Below are 22,047 nucleotides of genomic sequence, written 5' to 3'. Positions count from 1 at the left end.
TAGAATGAGTATATTATTTATAATACAATGTTCCATTTGCTCACTCAGGGATTTCCTAGCCACTCAGTTCAAACCTCTTGCAAATATTTTATCAAATCGTTAGCCTCTGGCATGACTCTGCTTGGCTTTCAATCAACTCCATAGTCTATTTTATCAGTGCTACTTTCCCAACTGCAGTACATCCCTCAATCTCTTTCCCTTCCAATGTCTGCTTCCTCTGCACCTCACTGAGGGGAAAAGTGAGCTGCTGAGAGAAGATGAGCAGCTTTCCAGTCCTCCTTTGTTTCAGATGCCGACTTTGCTGATGTTGGGTGAACTCACTTCCTCCCACTGTAGTTTTCCCATTTACACTCTCTTTCTTTACACCTCAGATCAGATTGATCTTGTGATGTAGATTCTGCACTCACTGAGAAGACTGGACCAACCCAAAACCAATAGTTTACAAAGCATTAGCTAGAAACTCTTGGGATTGTCTGTGTTTATCCCATTTCTTCTCCTAATATGGTTTTAGATGGCATGTTGTAGATGAATGCTGTCAGTTATTTCATAAGTATTATTTTATCACGTTAAATACAGTTTTAATTCTAACTTTTCTTTCAAAATTAATGACAGTCTTTTTAATAAAATACATGTAATAAAAAAAGGTTAAAGGCATAATTATAGATACGGCTAGATTAATGTCAGGGATTCCCAAAGACCGTTTTTATGAGTGTACTTCAAGGTAGTATCTCAAATTAGAGAATTATGTCAACAGAGAAGGATTATTTGTTTGCTACTGTAAAGATATATGTTAACATTTCATTTAGTTGCTTTTAATGCATTTTATGATCCAAACGACTATTATTTGATAGAAAAACCATTCTGGTAATCTATGGCTGTAAAGAAAATGCTGTTTACCTCAAGGCACCAATATGGTATGAACTATATATTAGATTATTAAGGAGAGCATTACCTCAAAGTCAAAACCTGACCATAACTCATAGAACTGCCACTACTGTAAGATGGAAATTGTTGATAGAAATGCACTAGACAAAGATATCTTCAAAGAGCCTGAAGAAGAACAATGTTTATAAAAGCAAATAATAGTAACCACTACCACAACAAAACACTTATTACTTATTGAGTGTTTATGAGGTGTCAGGCATTGTGCTAAGCACTGGCCTTGGATTATCTCACTTACTTCTGGAGACCAAGGTCAAAATATTGTGACATTTGGCTTTAAACAAATGAACTTCTAGGTAGACCTGCTGTATATATAGAGTTCACATCATTATCATCGTTATCATCATCATCATCATCACAGTAACTTATATATAATGTATCAGATACTTGTCTGAGTATTTTATATCAATGATCTCATTTAATCCTTACAATTGTCCCATTGGGTCACTACTCCATATTACTGATTGGAAATCAAACTCTGAGAGGACACGTTGCCCAAGATCATTTTTTCTTTTTTCTTTTTTTTTTTTTTTTTTGAGACTGAGTCTCGCTCTGTCTCCCAGGCTGGAGTGCAGTGGCGTGATCTCAGCTCACTGCAAGGTCCGCCTCCCGGGTTCACGCCATTCTCCCGCCTCAGCCTCCCCAGTAGCTGGGACTACAGGCACCCACCACCAAGCCTGGATAATTTTTTGTATTTTTAGTAGAGACGGGGTTTCACCGTGTTAGCCAGGATGGTCTCGATCTCCCGACCTCGTGATCCGCCTGCCTCGGCCTCCCAAAGTGCTGGGATTACAGGCGTGAGCCACCGCACCCTGCTGCCCAAGATCATTAATTAGTGTCAGAGCTATGATTCAAACCCAGGCCTTACTTAAAGTCAGATAAACTTGATAGTTTATAGGTCAATCACGACTTATTATAGATTGCCTCCTCAAACAAGAAAAGGGTAGCTTGCTGGGATGGCAGCATTCTAATAAATTCTACCCAGTAGTACACACCCAACAGCCAGAAAATGGCAAACCCTGCTTCTTTCTCCCAATATATGAGACTTTCACAACATGTAGACCTTATTAAGTAAAAATTCAAAGTTTGTGAAAGCTTGTGGAAGAGTCCATACTTTATCCATAAAGGCAACATGATACCTAATAAATGCTTTTTCTTGTCCCTTTATTTCAGATTAAATCCTCTATACTATTATGTACTACAAGGGCACGATTATATGTCACTTTGTGATTTTAAAATATCTATTACTAAATAACGGCACTTTAGTTAACCATGAGAGGATAAAGTAGCATTATCTGACAATGGACAGAATGAACTAATTACCAACTGGTCTGACCAACAAGAGAGAGATATGCTTCCTACTGCTAAAAATATAGAAGTGTGACCAGTCAGAATGGCTACTATTAAAAAGTCAAAAAATAACAGATGCTGGCAAGGTTGTGGAGAAAAAGGAATGCTTATACACTATTAGAGGAAGTTTAAATTCGTTCAGCCGTTGTGGAAGACAGTATGGAAATTTCTCAAAGACTTAAAGACAGAAATACCATTCAACCCAGCAATCCCATTACTGGGTATACACCTAAAGGAATATAAATCATTCTATTATAAAGACACATGCACACATATGTTCCTTGCAGCACTATTCCCAATAGCAAAGACATGGAATCAATCTAAATGTCCATCAATGATAGACTGAGTAAAGAAAATGTAGTACGTATATACCACGGAATACTATGGAACCATAAAAAAGGATGACATCATGTTCTTTGCAGGGACGTGGATGAAGCTGGAGTCCATTATCCTTAGCAAACTAACACAGGAATAGAAAACCAAACACCTCATGTTTTCACTTATAAGTGGGAGCTAAATAATGAGAACAAATGGTCACATAGAGGGGAACAACACTTAATGGGGCCTTTCAGAAGGTAGAGGGTGGGAGGAGGGAGAGGATCAGGAAAAACAACTAATTGGTACTAGACTTAACACCTGGACGATTAAATAATCTGTACAACAGCCCCCATGACACAAGTTTACCTGTGTAACAAACCTGCACTTGTACCCCTGAACTTAAAAGTTAAAAAAATATATAGAAGTGTGATGTTGGCACAGGTTTAGATATTCATTCATTCAGTCAGTTACCAGACATGAGTACGTGTGGGGCTCTGGGTTTAAGTCTTAAGGAAGAAAGACAAAGGCCCTGACCTCAAGCACATTACAGTTTAGTGAAAAATATCGCATTTCCCCAAGTCTGCACATTTAGAAACAAGTTCTTAGATTATTTTCAGAACATAAGAGAACTTCTCTGAAAATACATGACTCAATCATACAAAAAATACTGACTGATGTACTACTACGGAGCCGTACAACAATGGTAATTTTCAATAAAATAACTGAAGTGAAAATGATGTTCTGAGTTAGGAGATTCTTCTACCAGAGGTGTTAATGTGCTCCAGCTCATTAGAGGATTATATCAAATAAAGCTGAACTGACGTTCACTATTTTGTGTGTTTTGTGTCTTCTTTAGGCTCCTTCCCCCAGTTATTTTCTATATCCTTAAAGTGTCCCCTATTATTTTGACCACACATGCACTGTAATGGAAAGGACATGATACATTCAGCAGAATTACTTAATTAGGTTTTTGTGAGCAGTATGTGCCAAGTAAGCTAGGTTTGCTTTCTAGCCATAAAAATGTGCCTGCAGTGCATGCCATGTTCTCGAGGAGGAAACACAGTGATTGATGTGATGATAAAATGATGAAGGGAAGGATAAAGCCAGAGAGAAAAATGTCTCAAAAGGGAAATAAAGTAGGGTAGCAGCTGCCCCCATGTTAATTGAAGCATAAATTTCAGAAGCAGGATCTGAGGTTTCATTTCAAGCATACACTGAGAGAGAGTTTGTGTGTGCGTGTGTGTGCGTATGTGTGCATATGTGCACTGCTGTGATAAAAAACACACAAGCTATTTTCATCCTTTGTATGAAGGGTTTTAAAGTCAGTTTTATAAAGGAAAAAGTTGCAAATATAGAAATGTATTGATTTTCATTGGAAGACTTTTATTTAGTCAGCATTTAACAGAGAATAACAGAATCCATGAAGGACAAGTGTTCCAGGCACTACAGATACAATAGGCTAGAAACCACACATTTCTGCACTCATGGACCTGAACGCTCTTAGTTTATCATTTCTTTCTGTACATATCTTCCCTACTTCCAACCCACCCTTTGCCATAATCTTTTTAAAAACATATATATAAATGGCTTCATTTTCACTTTGAACACCACCATAGCTGTGTATGCAAAAACACTACAGTCTAGCCACTACCAATACATCCAGCCACTTCTTGCATCTCTCCCGATATCACAATTTCAAGCTTTCCATTCCTCAAACATAACGTTGATTTTTACATAATGACGACTTTGTCCGACTGTACTCTGAGCCTCAAATACCTTCAGACCAGTTTCCCATCCATTAAAACTCCCTCCATTTGATTGAAGTGCAGCTGAAATGCCTCTTAAGCTTCATGCTTTTTAATATTTCTAACAGTTTTAACAGTCCTTCATCTTAATTTCTGGGTAATTTTGCTTGGAATATGTCATTAAAGCTCTCAGTTCGTTTGTCCTGAAACGAGTTGTTCATATCTCTGTTTATATGGCTTGTTATTTTGTTGTTGTTGTTTTTTCTTTGGTAGGTGTGAACTACTTGAGGACAGGGCGGGGAGGCTGCTAATTTGTTTCTGGCCACATGCTGTTTTACATGTGTTAGGCTTTTAAAAAGTGTTTAGAGGGCAAACAAATATGCAGCCAGAAAGTATTTAAGAGTCACATGAGATTTTTCATGAGGGAATCAGCTGCCTCACTAAATTCTCAAGATTTTATTTCAGAAGATCTAAGAATGTGAAGAGTTACATAGGTGAGAATGCCCACTGCTCTCTGCAGAGAGCAAGGGATGTATTGCATACACAGGTGCTATTTAAGTATTTTTCATGAATCACCTTGGGGAAAGCATAGCCCATTAATGGGGCATACTATTATCAGGAATGTTTTCAGAGATCTCATCTTCTATATCCTGTCTTTATAGCTTAATGTTGCTTCTATGTATGAGCCTATAGTAATGTAATCCTAAGCTTGGCAAATCTTTAAAAAATGCTTTAAGAAAGAAAAATTGCTTCTAAGCTTAGGAACAGTACAAATTTTTATAGTTTTGTTATAAACTTCTGAGAAACAGAATTAGGACATCTTGACACTCTTTCTACCTTATGGACAAGCTAATATACATCACCATAAAATAATGTGACTGCCATTCATACAACGGAGAACAAAAATAAATTTAAAACTAATGTAAACTATAAAACTATAATATATAAATTTTCTGTTCATTTTAAAACACTTAACCTTTAACCGTGAAAACATATTAATTCACTGTCAAATCTTTTATATTCCAGAGGACACTTGTAAATCATATATTTGTATACAGAAAAGTGGAATGGACTATCTCTGTACATCCTGATTAGCAGGATTCACTTTGAAGGGCTATGTGAGGAGAAGTTTTGCGTTATAATACTTGGATCAAAATTATGTGTCCATTTTCCCCATACTTATGACTTATACAGTTCAGAAAGATAAAGTATTCCAAAGAAAGAAAGTGCATATCTCACAAACAGGGGAGCTCTTCCTTTGTGACAAGATAATTATTAATTGCATTATCTTATGATTATTTACCTTCCAAACAGACTTAATTTTATCTCCCTTTTAAAAAGTTGTTCTTACTATACTTAATTTGAGCTAATGTGTTATCAAAATCTAGGGCAATATTCAGAGTTTTGACCTCTAATGGACTAAATATCCCAATATTTAAATTGCTTAATTAGCTACCCTTGCACTGAAGCATCTTCTCTCTCCCGTCTCTCCCTTTTTGGAAATAGTACCCCACTCTCCTAGGCACTCAGGCTAGAAACCAGGAAGCAGGATAAAGAGGTATTCCCTCCACACTGTAATTCAGGAATGCCAGAAAATTGTCTTCTCCTTTCCTCGTGCCCTTCATACATATTCCTCCTGGCTCACTGATTCCTGAAATTCCATCATTTATTGCTTTGGCTCACAGCCAGGAGAAGGGATGCCAGGAAGCCATGCACATGTCTTCCTTTCTAGTGTTGCCCTGGTGCCAGGCACTCTGTTATTGACTCTCCATCATTCTTCTGCATTACATCTTTTTCTAAGTGAGGGAACCAAAGCTCAGAGAAGTTAAGTAATTTTGTTAGGGTCACAAGGCAGATTGATAGAAGATATGACAACTGAACCCAAGTTGGGTTGACTCCCAAATCTGTGATTTAGCTACTATTCTAGGCTAATATTTATGTGGGCCTAGCGCTGTATTAAGTATTGGTCTTACTGGATACTTGTTTTCAGGGCAAATCAGTGGAGCACCTGAGGAAAATGCCCTACCCATATCAACTTACGCCTCACCACTGCAGTACACTCCGCAAGACTTTGGACTGCCTGAGGTCATTCTCTGGCTCCTGCTCTCTCCAGCAACGCTAATATGGCAGACTTAAAGTGTTACAGAAACACCAGGGGACTCAGTCTAGGTCCTGCTGCTCGCTGCACAGAAAGCCAATCACTGACACAACAATATTGCCAAGGAAGAAGGCTTTAATTGGGTGCTACAGCCGAGGAGATGGGAGCTCAGTCTGAAATCCATCTCCCTGATTGACTAAAACTAGAGGTTTATATAGCAGGGAAGGAATGTAACAATGTGTGAGAAAACAGGAACTGGGGAGGGGCAAGGAAGCAATCATGAGGAGTGAAGGGCCTGGCATCTCATTGTCTGGATGTGGGTATTTAGTGAGTTTCAGTTATTTGATACTTTATTTTTTTTCAGAGGCCTGAACGTCATTTCCTGAGGAAGGAACTCAGAGAAGACAACTGTCAGTTTCAAGCTTTAAGATCAGAAGGGTCAATTTCTATGTGTATCTTAAAAACTATCCATGGGACTACTGGGTCGGTTTCAAAAGCATGGGAGAATTAACTCTCCCACCCCAACCCCAGCAGCTCTCAACCAATGACTGATGAGAATGGTGTATATAAGCTGCAGCTCCTTTGCCTCTTGTGAGGAAAAACCCTGCACTGACTCTCAGAATTATCCACTGGGATTAGGCTCCAGTTGTCCACTTAATGACACTTTTGATAATACATCCTTTATCAGCTGCCCTTCTTACCCTGTCTCAGTTCCCAGCTTACCTATAGATATTTCCTGGCATCCTTTCCAAAATAATCTAATCTATTTGCACTTGAATCTTAGTGTTGGGGTTCCCAAGGTCTTCTTCTTTGGAACCCAAACTAAGGCAATAGGCATCATCCAAAATACAGATTTTCAGGAAGAGAAGGATTGGTGGACTTTGAGATCATCAGGCATTGAAGTGAACAGAAAAAGAGCTGGGCCGCTCTCATTTGTTCCCAAATCATTACTACATCCACGTGTTCCTTAGCCCATCACTCACAGCTAGGGAGATGGCGTCAATTGTTTGTCTGTGAACAGATATTATGCCAGTTCTAGGGAACAGGGATAATGCAATGAACAAAATGAATAAAATGCTCTGCCCGTATGGAAGTTATAGTCTAATAGCTGCCAAGAGATTTTTTTAAAAAGAACCAAATGGAACTTCTAGAATGGAATAATACATATCTGAAGTGATTTTACAAATTTTATAGGCTTAACTGCAGGAGAAAGGATGAATGAATTTGAAGCCAGATGAAAAGAAACCATTCGAGCTGAAGCAAATAGAGTAAAAATATATTTTTTAATGAACAGAGGCTCAATAATTGTGGGACAATATCTGACATGTAATTAGAATATCAGAAGACGCAGAGAGAGAGAATGTGGCAGAATATTTACTTGAGGAAAATGATGGCAGAATTTCCAAATTTGAGAAAAAGTAATTCAACTTGTAGACCCAAGAAACTTGGCAAATTCCAAACAGGATAAATTTAAAGAAAATTACCATTAGGCAAGTCATCAGCAAACTGCTAAAAACCAGAGATAAAGCAGCCAAAGAAAAAAGACACATTGCATATAGGAGAACAATGATCAGAAACAACCAAGGCAGAAGACAATGGAAAACCATCTTTAAAGTGCTTATAGGGGGAAGAAAGACCTGTCAACCTAGAATTTCATAACTAGTAAAAGTATCCTGAGTTATCCTAAATGAAGCCAAGTGAGTTATCTGCATCATTTGATCTGTGGAAGCACTTGTTTGGATAAGTTAGGCTCCAACATGTATCAAAGGGACAGCAGAGTGTGATCGGGAGCCAGCCTGCCTGAATCCAATTTCTGACTCCAGCTCTCATTAGCCAAGTAAACTTGGGCAATTTTCTCACTTTCTCTCTGCCTCACTTTCTCATCTCTAACATGAGGATAACAATAAGATCCACCTCACATGGGTATTTTATGGATTAAGTGAATTATTTTATTTCCAACAGTCTGAGGATTTTCCCGGTATCTTTCCGTTATTGATTTCTAGTGTAATTCCATTATGGTCCAAGAACATATTTTGTATAACATCAATTATTTTATCTTTATTTTTTAATTTTATTTTTGAGACAGAGTCTTGCTCTGTCACCCAGGCTGGAGTGCAATGGCGCAATCTTGGCTCACTGCAACCTCCACCTCCTGGGTTCAAGCAATTCTCCTGCCTCAGCCTACTGAGTAGCTGGGATTACAGGTGCCTGCTACCATGCACAGCTAATTTTTGTATTTTTTAGTAGAGATGGGGTTTCACCATGTTGGTCAGGCTTGTCTCGAACTCCTGATCTCAGGTGATCCACCTGCCTAGGCCTCCCAAAGTGCTAGGATTACAGGCATGAGCCACCACGCCTGGCCCTGATTTTTTTTTTTTTTTCTTTTTGAGATGGAATCTCGCTTTGTCGCCCAGGCTGGAGTGCAGTGGCACGATCTCGGCTCACTGCAAGCTCTGCCTCCCGGGGTCATGCCATTCTCCTTTCTCAGCCTTCTGAGTAGCTGGGACTACAGGTGCCCGCCACCATGCTTGGATAATTTTTTTTGTATTTTTAGTAGAGACGGGGTTTCCCCATGTTAGCCAGGATGGTCTCGATCTCCTGACTTTGTGATCCGCCTGCCTTGGCCTCCCAAAGTGCTGGGATTACAGCCTTGAGCCACCGCACCCGGCTGGCCCTGATTTTTTTTTAATTATTTTTATTTATTTATTTATTTATTTATTTATTTATTTATAGACAGGATCTCACCCTGTCACCCAGGCTGGAATGCAGTGGTGCTATCATAGCTCACTGTAACCTCCAACTCTTGGGCTCAAGCAGTCCTCCCACCTCAGCCTCCTAAGTAGCTGGAACTACAAGCACATACCACCATTCTCAACTAATTTTTTAAAATTTTATGGAGATGAGGTCTCACTTTGTTGTCCAGGTTGATCTCAAACTCCTTGTCTCAAGTGATCCTCTCACCTTGACCTCCCAAAGCACTAAGATTACAGGTGTAAGCCACTGTACCCAGCCACAAATTCTTTTATTTTATTTTTTCTTATTTTTCTTTATTCCCTTTGATATACACAATCAACACACAAATTCTTTTAAATTGTAAATGTCTGTTTAATGACTCAGGATACAGTTTATCCTGAGTTGAAAAGAATGTATATTTTGTTGTTGGGTGGAGTGTTCTATAAATGTCAACTAGATCCAGTTGATTGATGGTATTGTTCAATTCTTCTAAACCCTTGCTGATTTTCTGTCTCCTGGTTGTCGTACTAAGAGAGGAATGTTAACGTCTCCAAAAAAAATTTTTTTAAAGTTTTTCCTTCTAACTCTGAGGTTTTGACATGTAACCCAATTTTGTGGTAAATACTGAAATAAAAATAATTAGGATTAACTCTAAGACTTAAAGGTATAAGACTATGGAAGTCTATCCCAAAGTATTTTCGCTACAGTTATGTGTTAGATGCCAATGCTATGAAGCATAGAACTCGGTTGCACTTTCTTCTACTAATGTATGCTGTGTTTTGATGTCCCTTTCATTTACAGACTGTCAGAAGTCTTCTAAATGTGAGTAATCCACTTTGCCACTAAACAAGACAAAAACATTATTCACCAGCTCAGTTCATCAAATAAACATTTCTGCCATGAGATTGGTAATCTACACTATTTCAAAAAAATTTTAAATTTGTAGATATTTGGGTTTTATACTCTCATGATATCATCTTATATGCAAATAAGTCATTAGGGAATTGAAATTTAATGTTTGTTAAACTTTAAAAGATTGTTTTCAAACACTTCAGAAGTCTTTATTTATATCCAAATAATTATGTCAGACTATAATTTACTGACTGAGTTCCGTTTACTTTATTTTCAGAAAGTATGAAAGCTATATTTGTAAAAAGCTTAAGGTGCTCAAGCATTAGTGACATAGAATAATCTCCATCCATTGCTTTCTAAATAAAGGAATTTTACATACTTTTTTCCGTTTCTATACTTGAACTTAAAGAAAAGCTTGCTTTGCAATGCAGGAAATTCAAATAAACTGTTAAAATTTCAATAGCCTTAGACTCAGAAGACAATAATAGCTTGTAGTTTCTTCAAGTAATTATGGACAACGTATTTAATTTATGTTGTAGGGGAGGAAGCGAGTTAAAGAGAGAGAGAAGAAGATCTGACCAAAATATGGTTAATAGTTGGGAAGAGTTTCCAGCATGTAATAGAAAAAGTAGATAAAAGAGTACTTGAATAAGAGTGCAATATTTTAAACCCTCAGAGCCAAAATAATACAGTATGTCATTGTATCACCATCTTAAATAACAAGTGAATAGATTTAGAATGATAAATACTTTCAAAGAAATAAAAGAAGAACAATGGTATAATCTTCTGAATTGGAGTAAACTTGAAGCACATTTATAAGATCATATGCCATGAACTGATATTCACTTCCATATTGTGTAAAATATAAATACTTAACGGCAACACTTTCTCTAATGCACCTTCAAAAGTACAACTGTTTATGCCATTAGAGTTCAGAATAGTAGCTTAAAGAGGAAATCTTTATAGTATTGGACTCTACAGTATTCATATGCCTGCATTATGTGTATCTTAAAATAGCTCCTTTCTCCTCTTGAGAGTAAACGGACTCAATTATTACTATATGCATTCTCCTAAATCCAAGGGAGCCCCATTCTTTAACAACCTGCTCTGTGGACTTAGAAAACCAATAGAAAAGCTATACATTATTCATATATTTTGGCAGCACACTAAAGCCCTTAGAGCAAGTAATGAATGATCAGATGTCTCCCTCGAACCTTACCTGGTTTACTCTTTTGAAAAATCCAACCCTTGCCGTCTCCCACACAAAGCTCTTGGCCACTGGGTGAAATCCAAGCTGGGTAGTTGATCATGATAATTCCCGCATGTCATGGGCAGCAGCATCTCTCAGAGTCCCACAAGCCAACTGCTTGAAACAAACCTGCAACAAACAAGATATTTCTCCATTTTAATTGAAAAATACTGAACCGTGTCCTAGGTCCAGGAGGCATCACAACTTAATCAATAAGGGAATCATAAAGGAGTGTGTGAGGGATTATAAATGCTTCTCAAGATGCTGATAAACATTAAAACTGGAAGACTGAAGTTTATGTGCTACAAAAGGTGTTTTTGCCAAGTGCATGTCCCTCTGCATGTTGTTATTGATCTACTCAAGCCATCAGTTATTAATGAACATTATTGATATTAAAACTCACACATGTTATATAGTATGTACCGCCTCTTCTTCAGGTAGGTGACCAGTTGGGGTACTCAGAGTATTTTTCTACTTTACCCATAATATTCTCAGGGTAACTGGGCAATGGGATGCAATAGGGCAAAATCCATGAGCAGTTAGAGTGAAATCCACAAGATTGTGGATCAAGGACAATTTCCTTTGTGATTTCTGATGCTCCAGTCGATGTCAACATTCCCTGTATAAATGTTGGGTCACCTCTCTAGGATAATGTGTGAGAAACAACTTTGAGGGACATATGTAAGGTGTTGCAAATTCAGCAGCCACCATTATTGATATCAACATACAGACTGTATGACAGTAAGACAGTACTGTAAGAGAGTAACCAATGTAAATGCATCGTAGCCAGAGTCGGTACACAAAGGAATGACCAGACTCACAGCTAATTTGGGGGCAATGTACCACATATTTAATGATTCAGTTGTTTATGTCCATGAATAAATATGGCATTTAAACTTAATTAGCATGTTTGACTTTCATTCATACAAAGAAAACCTATGTATAATCAGTAACCTTTATTGGACTGTTACCTGACACATAAACAACACTTCAGTAGACGATCAGGATGATACTAATGAACAGAAATGCTCACTGGTCTTCCCAGGGTAGCTCTTAAAAACTATTAGATTTTTTATAACTATAACAACCATATTTAGTAATACATATACAGAAGCAAATTTATTACTATTATTTTCTAAGTAGTGCACAGAAAGGGCTTAAAGGTTATTCTAAGTCCGTAGGGGGACTTGTGAATAACTACGTTCTGAAGATTCATGGACACAGGTGCAAAAACTGATTTTAACAAGCAACAAAATAATAAATCCTCATGCACCTGTGATTAGAGCTTCACGGATTCCCAGAAGTCAGTGTGGAGACTTTGTTAAAAGGCACAACAGTATGATATCCTATTATGCCATTTCAGCCAGAATGCTAAGATGACAAAGGGTTCAAGTTGAACACATGCCTTGCACTAGAATGCAGCACTTCAAAATAATTCCTTAAACAAAGAGGTGTATATGTGACACTAAATGACCATACTGCAATTCAAAGCAGGAGCGTTATGTTGATGCTATTAGATACCCATAAATATCCACACCCCCTCAACACACACACGTCTAAAATTTTTGTATTTATTGATCCAAGTTGTGGTACTTATTAACCTATAACCTCAGTCAACTTCTAGATGCAAACTGTTTTTATTCATGCCAACATTTTTTTCTACTTCCTATCTTCTTTGAAGATCTTCTGGAAATTATCATATCACTTATTTTATAAAACAAACCTGTTTTCATGAATGATAAACCTTTTTTGGTCTTTTGGCAGCCATGAAGGATATTAAAAGAAGCCGTATACTAGTGGACCAGATGACAGGGAAGAGTTTGTAAACATAATTTCTAAGCTTCCAAACTGGGTTTGAAGTGAGAAATTTTTGAAAGCTACTTGCTTTGGAAGCACCCATCAGTGACTTAGCGCCACTTCTCATACTTTGGTTCTGCCACTTATTATTAAAAAAGTGAAAATAAGTCAGCATAACTACTTGCTTTATAAAATGGCTATATTTTATTACACAGAAATGATGCTATTGATCCCTCCTCAGAAGGGGTAAGTTTTGTGTATTTTCTTTTCAGCAGTGATGATTTTCCACTAACTTTTGTTCATTTATTTATTTATTAGCCCTCTTATTCATTCCACAAATTTTATTTGAGCACCTCTGTTGTGCCAGGCATGGGATTTGGTGCTACAGGTACAAAGCAAAAAGACATAAGTTCTTTCATGAAAAGATTATCACTGATTCTATTCTGTTTAACATTTTCTTGTAACCAAGAAAGGCAGCAACATTACATCCAATCAAGATGATTAGCCTTACCTTATGAACAATCTGCTATGTGACCAGAGCTGGGAAATTCATGAGGTTTGTCAGTGAGTAGAGCACTATAGGCCAAGGGAAAATCTACAATATAGAAGGATCAATTCACATAGCTAATGCTTGTGAGGTTGTTATTGGATGTGATAGCTTTGTGTCACTCTTATATCTTCTTCCACAACCTCATGTAGCTGAGTTAAAATGAATCAGATAATCCAACCAATTAGGTTTTGATAGTACAATAACATCTATGGCATCAAACACAAGAGTCACTGCCTTCCAACTGTTGTGTAAGGAATTACAATACAATCCTGTGTGCTCTGCATCACATCCAAGTTAACAGACTTTTGTGTGTGGGGGGGTAGGGGAAGATGCTATTGTATAAGTTGCTTTACACAATTTTTGTATGATTATTCTATTTGTTTTCTCTAAAAGGAGATACAAAATTAAATGCATGTATTCTCCTTGAAGAGAAGTCTATGAGGGGTCATAAGAAGTACCAATTCCATGACATTGGTTTGAAACTGTATCCTGTCACCAACTTTCATTATGAAAAAACGCGCTTCAAATAATTTTTCACTTATCTCTCTCCAAATATGTTATTAATGAGAATACAATGAAAATAAAAGGTAGGCATAATTATTATTTAAAATGCTCTTAGATAGTAAGTGACTTTTTTTTACTAAAATCAATATGATTTCCAAAGGATTTAATTATTTTATGTTTTGAAACTCTGCTATTACTGGGATGCATAGTATGAAAACAAGATATTTTCTTTAATGCTTTCATTTTTTTGAGAAACTTATTCTTTTAAAAATGAATTTGGGGCTGGGCGCAGTGGCTCACACCTGTAATCCCAGCACTTTGGGAGGCTGAGGCGGGTGGATCACAAGGTCAAGAGATCGAAACCATCCTGCCCAACATGGTGAAACCCTGTCTCTACCAAAAAAAAAAAAAAAAAAGAAAAAAATACAAAATTAGCTGGGAGTGGTGGTGCATGCCTGTAATCCCAGCTACTCGGGAGGCTGAGGCAGGAGAATTGCTTGAACCTGGGAGGCGGAGGTTGTGGTGAGCCGAGATTGTGCCATTGCACTCCAGCCTGGGCAACAAGAGCAAAACTCTGTCTCAAAAAAAAAAAAAAAAATCAGAATGAATATATTTTCTTGTATGTAAATTACACCTCATTAATGTTGACTTAAATGTTCTAAAATGAATTTTTGACAATGTGCAAACAGGTTCCAGATAGCGGCATGGCATACAGAAGTGATTGATAAATCACTGTTGTACATTAATTTAAAACAAAACAAGACCAAAATAACATTTGGAAAACAAAGGAGAAGAAATTCTAACATGTACAAACGCTGTTTTCCTGTTTGTTGGCCTGGCCCTAAGTGCCAGTTGAATTTTGGTATTCTTTGTCTTTCCTTATGCACAACACTACTACCCTTTTAGTATACCTTATTGCTTTGAAGAAAGCTTTCCAAAGGATCCCCTTAGCACTTAGGCACTCATTTTATAGGCTATTGATTTGCACTTGTTGACAAGTTGTTTTTTATACGTTATCTCAGCTTCATCTTCCCCGTGGAGACATGTTGCATAGCCCTCTAGGTGGCCAACAGAACTATAAGAGTACTCAGCATTCAGTGAGTTCAATGCATTTGTTAAATGATTGCTTGACCTTGATATATTTTGGAAGCTTTGTGTCTAAGTCACTCATTTTCCCACACTAACACAGAGAATATAATAATCAAGAATGTAAAAACAGAGAGATTATAAATAATCAAAGTTATGAGGCTTTCTACCTTAAAAATGTCAAATTTAGCCTTTTCTGTCAGTAATTTTAGGGAAAGGGTAGGTTTGGCCATTTATTATTCACAAAATTATTGCTTCTAATTTCTTTTTCTATTCATTTAGTCTGATGAAAAGGTCAGAAAGTATTTCTCAGTAGGCAGAGGTCATTAACAACTACCACTAATACTTGTAAATGTTGTTGCTATGTATTTTATATGTAGTTTCTTTTTAATTGTCTCCCAAACTATGAGAAGTTTATACTATAATAATGCCCACTTTATGGTGATTAAAATAAGAATCAGAAAGTTTAAGTTACTCACCCAAGGATATAGAGCCTTTGAAAAATGGAGCTTTGATTTCAATGCAGTCAATTGATAGTGTTGTACTGTATTAACTCAATTAATGATAAGTTCCTAGAGATTGAATCTGAAAGATTCACTCAATTTATAGATGAAAAACTTAGTCCCAGGGAAGTAAAGTGACATATTAGAGGCTACTCAGATCTCAATAGGGTCTGGAAAAGCATTTAAACCCATGATACTCCTGTCTTTCCAATACACCACTTTCTTACCCAGCTTACTCAGCATGGTGTCCAAACAACTTTATAGATTTCCAATTCACTTGATTTTTTTTGTAAATGGTGTTTCTGGTAGGTTTTATTTCATAAAGAAGATGCCAAAGCCAACAAACAAAATAACAGGATTTTGAGATACACAGTTTTAAATGAATTTAATTTTGAAAGCAACAGATGACCTTTCTCTCTCTCATTTTTCTAATGGAAAAAAAAAAAAAACAAAGACACAAAGAGAAGACTGTGTTGATAGACTATGACAAAACCCCTGATTAGATTAAAGTATGAATAGCAGCACATCAGTGTTTTGCTGATGAACATTTTGTATGTGTAGCTACATTATTAGTAATCACAAGCTGGAAATAATCTTGCAAAATACTCATTTGATATCATTTTCATTTCAGAACCCAGCAGGAAGCCCTTCAAGTGACATAAAGCAAGATCTAAGGTAACGCTATCAATCACTGAGAACGCAGGGCCTGATACTCAAGCACAATTCTCTTTGTTTTTGTCTTCGCTCAAAGATGCCTAATTCTGAATTTGATTATGATCTAGAAACTTTCCCAATTAAAATAGGCCACATTCTTGTTTTAATTTTCTTAAAATGAGGCATCCATTTGTCACATTCCCACATTTTCCACAGTTGAAACTTGCCTCTGTCCTTTTTCCTTCCTTTCCTGAGTGTTTTATCCCTTCCTGCCTCCTTTCTTCTTTCTACCTTTTCTTCCTTCCTCCATTGTCTTTTTTCTTCCTCCCTTCCATCCTTCTTTCCTTTCCTTTTCGCCTTCTTCATTTCAACAAATATTTAAACATGTTTTAAGTTCTATGCAATATGCTAGGCTCAGAGGACAAGGCAAGACACTTAGTTCGTGTTCAAGTATTGCTCATAGTCTAGTAGTGTGAACAGGGAAGTAAACCAACAAATTATGGAAGAAGAGTAGAAGTCCAACATACATTGAACATGTCAGAACATGTCAGCTTTGAGTAGAAAATAATTCATAAATTGATCCTGATTGGTTTGGCTTGGCCTGGTCAACTTAGAACTCACAAACAAAATATAATTATCATTAGGCAGTTTCCAAATACTTCATACACTCTGAGTTTTCTATGATTTAGAGAGAGATCTTTTAAATTCTCAAAGCTCACAAACTGGAATGCCTCAGAGTCAAGTGTATCTCTTAAATGTAAATATAGTGTGGCTGACTTTGACAAGGAGCCAGAGAGCCACCAATGGTGAGCTGGAGAAAGTAAGCTTAGACTAAGGATATTACAAACAACATTTGAAACACCATTTTGCCAGAAAGAACACATTTTTGGACTGGTTTTGGTCCTTGGCCACCAGTTTGAGATCCTCCTTTATAACTATTGAGGAGTCACCACACACTGCTCTCTAGATATAGTATAGGTCCCATTTCCACTGCCTTTGGCAAAATCCATGACAAGTTAAAAAAAAAAAAAAAAAAAAACCAGGAACTTCTCCCTAGAAATCCTTTCTAGTGGGGAAAAAACAACTTCTGAATTAGCTCATCAAAACTATGAGAGTGTTGTTGATAATGTGGGTTCTTGGGCAATGCCCCAGAATTAATGAATCACTATGTCTAGAGTGAGACTGGAGATTCTGAAGATGACACTTCCCTAGATTACACTTAGACACACTCATGTTCAAGAACTCTTCTAGAACAAAGCCATTTTTTAATTTTTCGAGTATTTTTCCACAACTTTTAATGTAAAACATTTATTTCTCTTTGAGTTTCAGATAGCCTATTTTGGGGGAAAATGATTCTTCCAAGAATTGCATAAAGTGAGAAATGGCCTTTCAATTCTACACAAGAAGATCATCCCTAAAACACATAATCATCAGATTTTCCAAGGTCTAAATGAAAGACAGAATGTTAAAGGCAGCTAGAAGGAAAAGGCAGGTCACCTACAAAGGAGACCCCATCAGGCTAACCATGGACCTCTCAGCTGAAATCCTACAAGCCAGAAGAGATTGGGGGCCTATGTTCAACATTCTTAAAGAAAAAATCTTCAACCAAGAATTCTATGTCTAGCCAAACTAAGCTTCCTCTGTGAAGGAGAAATAAGATCATTTCCAGATAAGCAAATATAGAGGGAGTTCCTTACCACCAGACCTGCCTTATAAGATATCTTGAAAGGAGCACTAAATGTAGAAAGGAAAGACCTCTAGCAGCTAATATAAAAACACAGTAAATACACAGACCAGTGTCACTATAAAGCAGCCATATAAACAAGCTAATGCAATCAAGTTTTTATTGGTGTAAGGCAGACTGTGCCTAAAATGGGAAACAAGAAATGATGGAGGGTAAGTGGTCTCACCAGGACTTACATTTCATGAAGAAGAAACTGTCATCTCTCTATATAACCACCCTCAAGAACAGTGCCACTGCATTAGTTTGACAGCAGTACCATTTCCTGATGGGATGTAGTTAGCATATTTGAGATATACAACCCCTTTTAGGCTGGGAGCAATGGCTAACACCTTTAATCCCAGCATTTTGGGAGGCCAAGACAGGTGGATTACTTGAGCTCAGGAGTTCGAGATCAGCCTGGGCAACATGGTGAAACCCTCTCTCTACAAAAAAGTAGCTAGGCCTGGTGGCACACACCTGTTGTCCCAGCTACTCAGGAGGCTGAGTTGGGAGGATCACCTGAACCCAGGAAGTTGTGGCTGTAGTTAGCCCTGATCACACCACTGTACTCCAACCTGGGCAACTGAGTGAGAACCTGTCTCAAATATATATATTATAACCCCTTTCAGCAGGGTGATGGTAGTAGGGATGAATCAAAAGTAACACAATATTCTAAAGAAGAGAGATGGGAAAATAATAAGTATTTGGCAAGTGACCATTGAGAATTAGTGTGTCACATGGCATGCTTTACATACATGTTCTCATTTAATCTTCATAAAAAACCTGGGAGACAGGTACTACTTCCATTTTGCAATTGAAAAGCATGGGGTCAGAAAAGATAAGTAGCTTGCTTAAGGTCAAAAAGTTACAAGGGAGAATTAAGATTTAAACTTGTGACTTGTTAATTGTATAGGTCCTACGCTTTCTAGCACAATAAATGCTCTGTATGTCATTTGTCCTATCAATTTGCTTTTGATTTCCCACATCAAGAATAAAGCCAGATCAACCCATTTCTTTCTCTATTTCTAATAGTTCCTTCCCCTAAACACTATATTCCACTTTATCCCAATATCAGGTATATACAGACAAAATACAAGAGAGACTATGTCATGGACAGCTTGTGTGTATATGTGTGTGAATATGATTTTATTTGTTTTTGTTTTCATTTAGGCTTTCCATAAACCAACATGCTCCTCTTTCTACTAATTCTCTGATTTTTATTAGGAAGTTGTTGCTGAGGATAATCTTGGAGGGAAGGAAAGACCTTCTTTCTACTGCAGCCTGGGAATGAGAGGGGCTTGGATGTGACCTAACTCAACTAACATGACCTAAATATGAAAGCTTGAGGGAGTGACACAAAGGTTTTTTAAACTGTAGTTATATATAAAATTGACCCCTGAACAACATGTGGATTAGGAACACCAACATCCTCATGCAGTTGAAAATTTGTGTACAATATTTGACTCCCCCAAAACTTAACTACTAGCAGTCTACTCTTGACTGGAAGCCTTACTGTAACATAACAGTAGATTAACACGTGTTTTGTGTGCTCTATTTATTAAATACTGTAATCTTACAATAAATTAAGCTAAAGAAAAGAAAATGTTATTAAGTAAACCATGAGGAAGAAAAAGGTATTTACTCTTTATTAAGTGGAAGTGGGTTATCATAAAGGTCTTCATCTTCATTGTCTTCATGTTGAGTAGGCTAAGGAGGAGGAAGGGAAAGGGTGGTCTTGCTGTCTCTGGGGTGGCAGAAGAGGAAGAGGTAAAGGAGATAGAAAAGGAGGCAGGAGAACCAACACACTGGGTATAACTTTTACTGACAAAAATCCACATGTAAGTGGACACAAGCAGTTCAAACCTGTGTTGTTTAAGGATCACCTGTGTATGTGTGTGTATGTGTACATATATATTTACATTATACATACATTTTTAAGGATAGATGCATAACAATAATAGCTAAAGCACTGGGTTTCCCTGCAATATGATCTAGGTGCACAAGCTTCTTTATTCCTCTCCATATGCCTGTTTTGTGAGATGTGGATCTCCTTCTGATGAATTCTTTTTCTGCTTATGACAGCCAGAGTCATTTTCTAATATTTATAACAAAAAATCCTTACTGATACAGAAATTTGTTCTTTGAAAATTTTAAATAATTAAAAAATTTAAAATGTATATATATATATAAAATGTATAATTCTAAAAATATACTTCACCTGGCATAGAATTAAATAGCTACATATATGTATAATTTGTATAATTACATTATATACATATATACTGATTTATAAATATATACATGATATGTATATATATGTAATTAAATGTTGTACAATTTACAGAGAGTGAAACATAAGATTTTATGTACACACTCGGATCAGTTTTAAGAAATCAGTATATCCCTGAAACCAACACTCAAATCAGGATATAGAGTATTTCTGCACCCCAGAAAGCTTCCTCATATCTCTTCCTTTCAACACACACCTCTCACAGGCAATTAGTATTCTGGTTTTAAAAGATTTGTTTCACCTGTTCTTGAGCTTTATATAAATGGAATTATACAGTACACACATTTATATAAGTCTTTTTGTGGATATATGTTTTCATTTATCTTGGAAGTTTACTTTTAGGTATTTGTTTAGATCTATGTTTAACTATATTAGAAACTTTACCAAACAATTCAAATTAATAGAAAACCTACTGGCACCCAGCTCAGAGACTAACTCAAAGTAGCATGGAGTATGTCAAAGAGAATAACAAAAAATAAAGCATGAAAAACAAAATTTGAATAAATAAACTGTAGCTGAGGTTATAATGCCTCTAGTAAAGTTAGCAATAAGATGTAAAGTCTTTATCAGTTATTTTAGAAAATACCTTAATTCTATTACTTATCAATGTTCTAGGAAGAATTTGGCAAATGACTTGCAGATATAATGGAATAGCCAGAGCAACTTTACAATAAAGATACATTAAATTAAAAGAGATTTGCTTCGTACAAAAGCAGTTGATGTAACCATATTAACCATACTAATAAACTAAAAAATAAAAACCATATGATCATCTCAATTGACATACAAAAAGCATTTGACAAAATTCAACATCAATTCCTCATAAAAACTTTAAACAAACTGGGACTAGAAAGAAATTTCTTCAACCTGATGAAGGATATCTGCAAAAACCTGGAGTTAATATTATACTTAATGATGAAAGCCTGAATGCTTTCTTATTAAGATCAGGAAAAGGCAAGGATGTCAGCTCCCACCACTTCTGTTCAACATTGTAGTGGAGGTTCTATCCAGTTCAGTATGGCAAGAAATAAAAGGCATCCAAATTAGAAAGAAAAATGTTAAAACTGCCTTTATTTGCAGATGATTGTCTAAGTAAAAATCTATTGGAATCTACACAAAAAGTACCAGAACTGATTAATATGTGGATTTAGTAAGGCTACAGAATAGAAAAATTACATACAAAAACCAATTGTATTTTTATAGTCTAGCAACAAAACATTAGACATTGAAATTTACACAAAAAAGTTCCCAATAATATAAAATTAAATGAAAACATGGGGATGAGTCTTTCACAACGTACATACAAGATCTGTACACTGACAGCTATAAAACATTGCTGAGAAAAATTAAAGACCAAATGAATGTATAGATACGCCACGTTCATGGGTTAGAAAACCCATTATTGTTGATGTCAATTTACCCCAAACTGACTAATCACAATCCCAACAGAATTTCTTAAAGAAATTATATACGGATTCTAATTTTTTTTTTCTTGAGATGGAGTTTTGCTCTGTCACCCAGGCTGGAACATGGTGTTGTGATTCTAGCTCACTGCAAACTCCACCTCCCAGGTTCAAGCGATTCTCCTGCCTCAGCCTCTCTAGTAGCTGGGACTACAGGCATGCGCCACCATGCCTGACTAATTTTTTTGTT

The 22,047-nt window shown here is 36.6% G+C and overlaps 1 protein-coding gene across 3 annotated transcripts in view; it reads right to left on the bottom strand.

Moving 5' to 3' along the window:
* Nucleotides 1–22,047, bottom strand: part of LINGO2 (leucine rich repeat and Ig domain containing 2) — a 1,246,058-nt gene that overhangs the window by 316,465 nt on the left and 907,546 nt on the right. For all 3 annotated transcript variants that reach the window (XM_024930183.3, XM_024930184.3, XM_024930182.4), the window contains one exon: nt 11,258–11,416. The gene's annotated coding sequence lies outside the window, so the exon portion shown is untranslated. The remainder of the gene's footprint in view (nt 1–11,257; nt 11,417–22,047) is intronic.

Source organism: Pan paniscus, chromosome 11, assembly GCF_029289425.2.
Source record: "Pan paniscus chromosome 11, NHGRI_mPanPan1-v2.0_pri, whole genome shotgun sequence".
NCBI classification, from domain to species: Eukaryota; Metazoa; Chordata; class Mammalia; order Primates; family Hominidae; genus Pan; species Pan paniscus.
The sequence above is the reverse complement of the archived record's forward strand: the minus strand, read 5'-3'. Positions and strand labels throughout refer to the sequence as shown.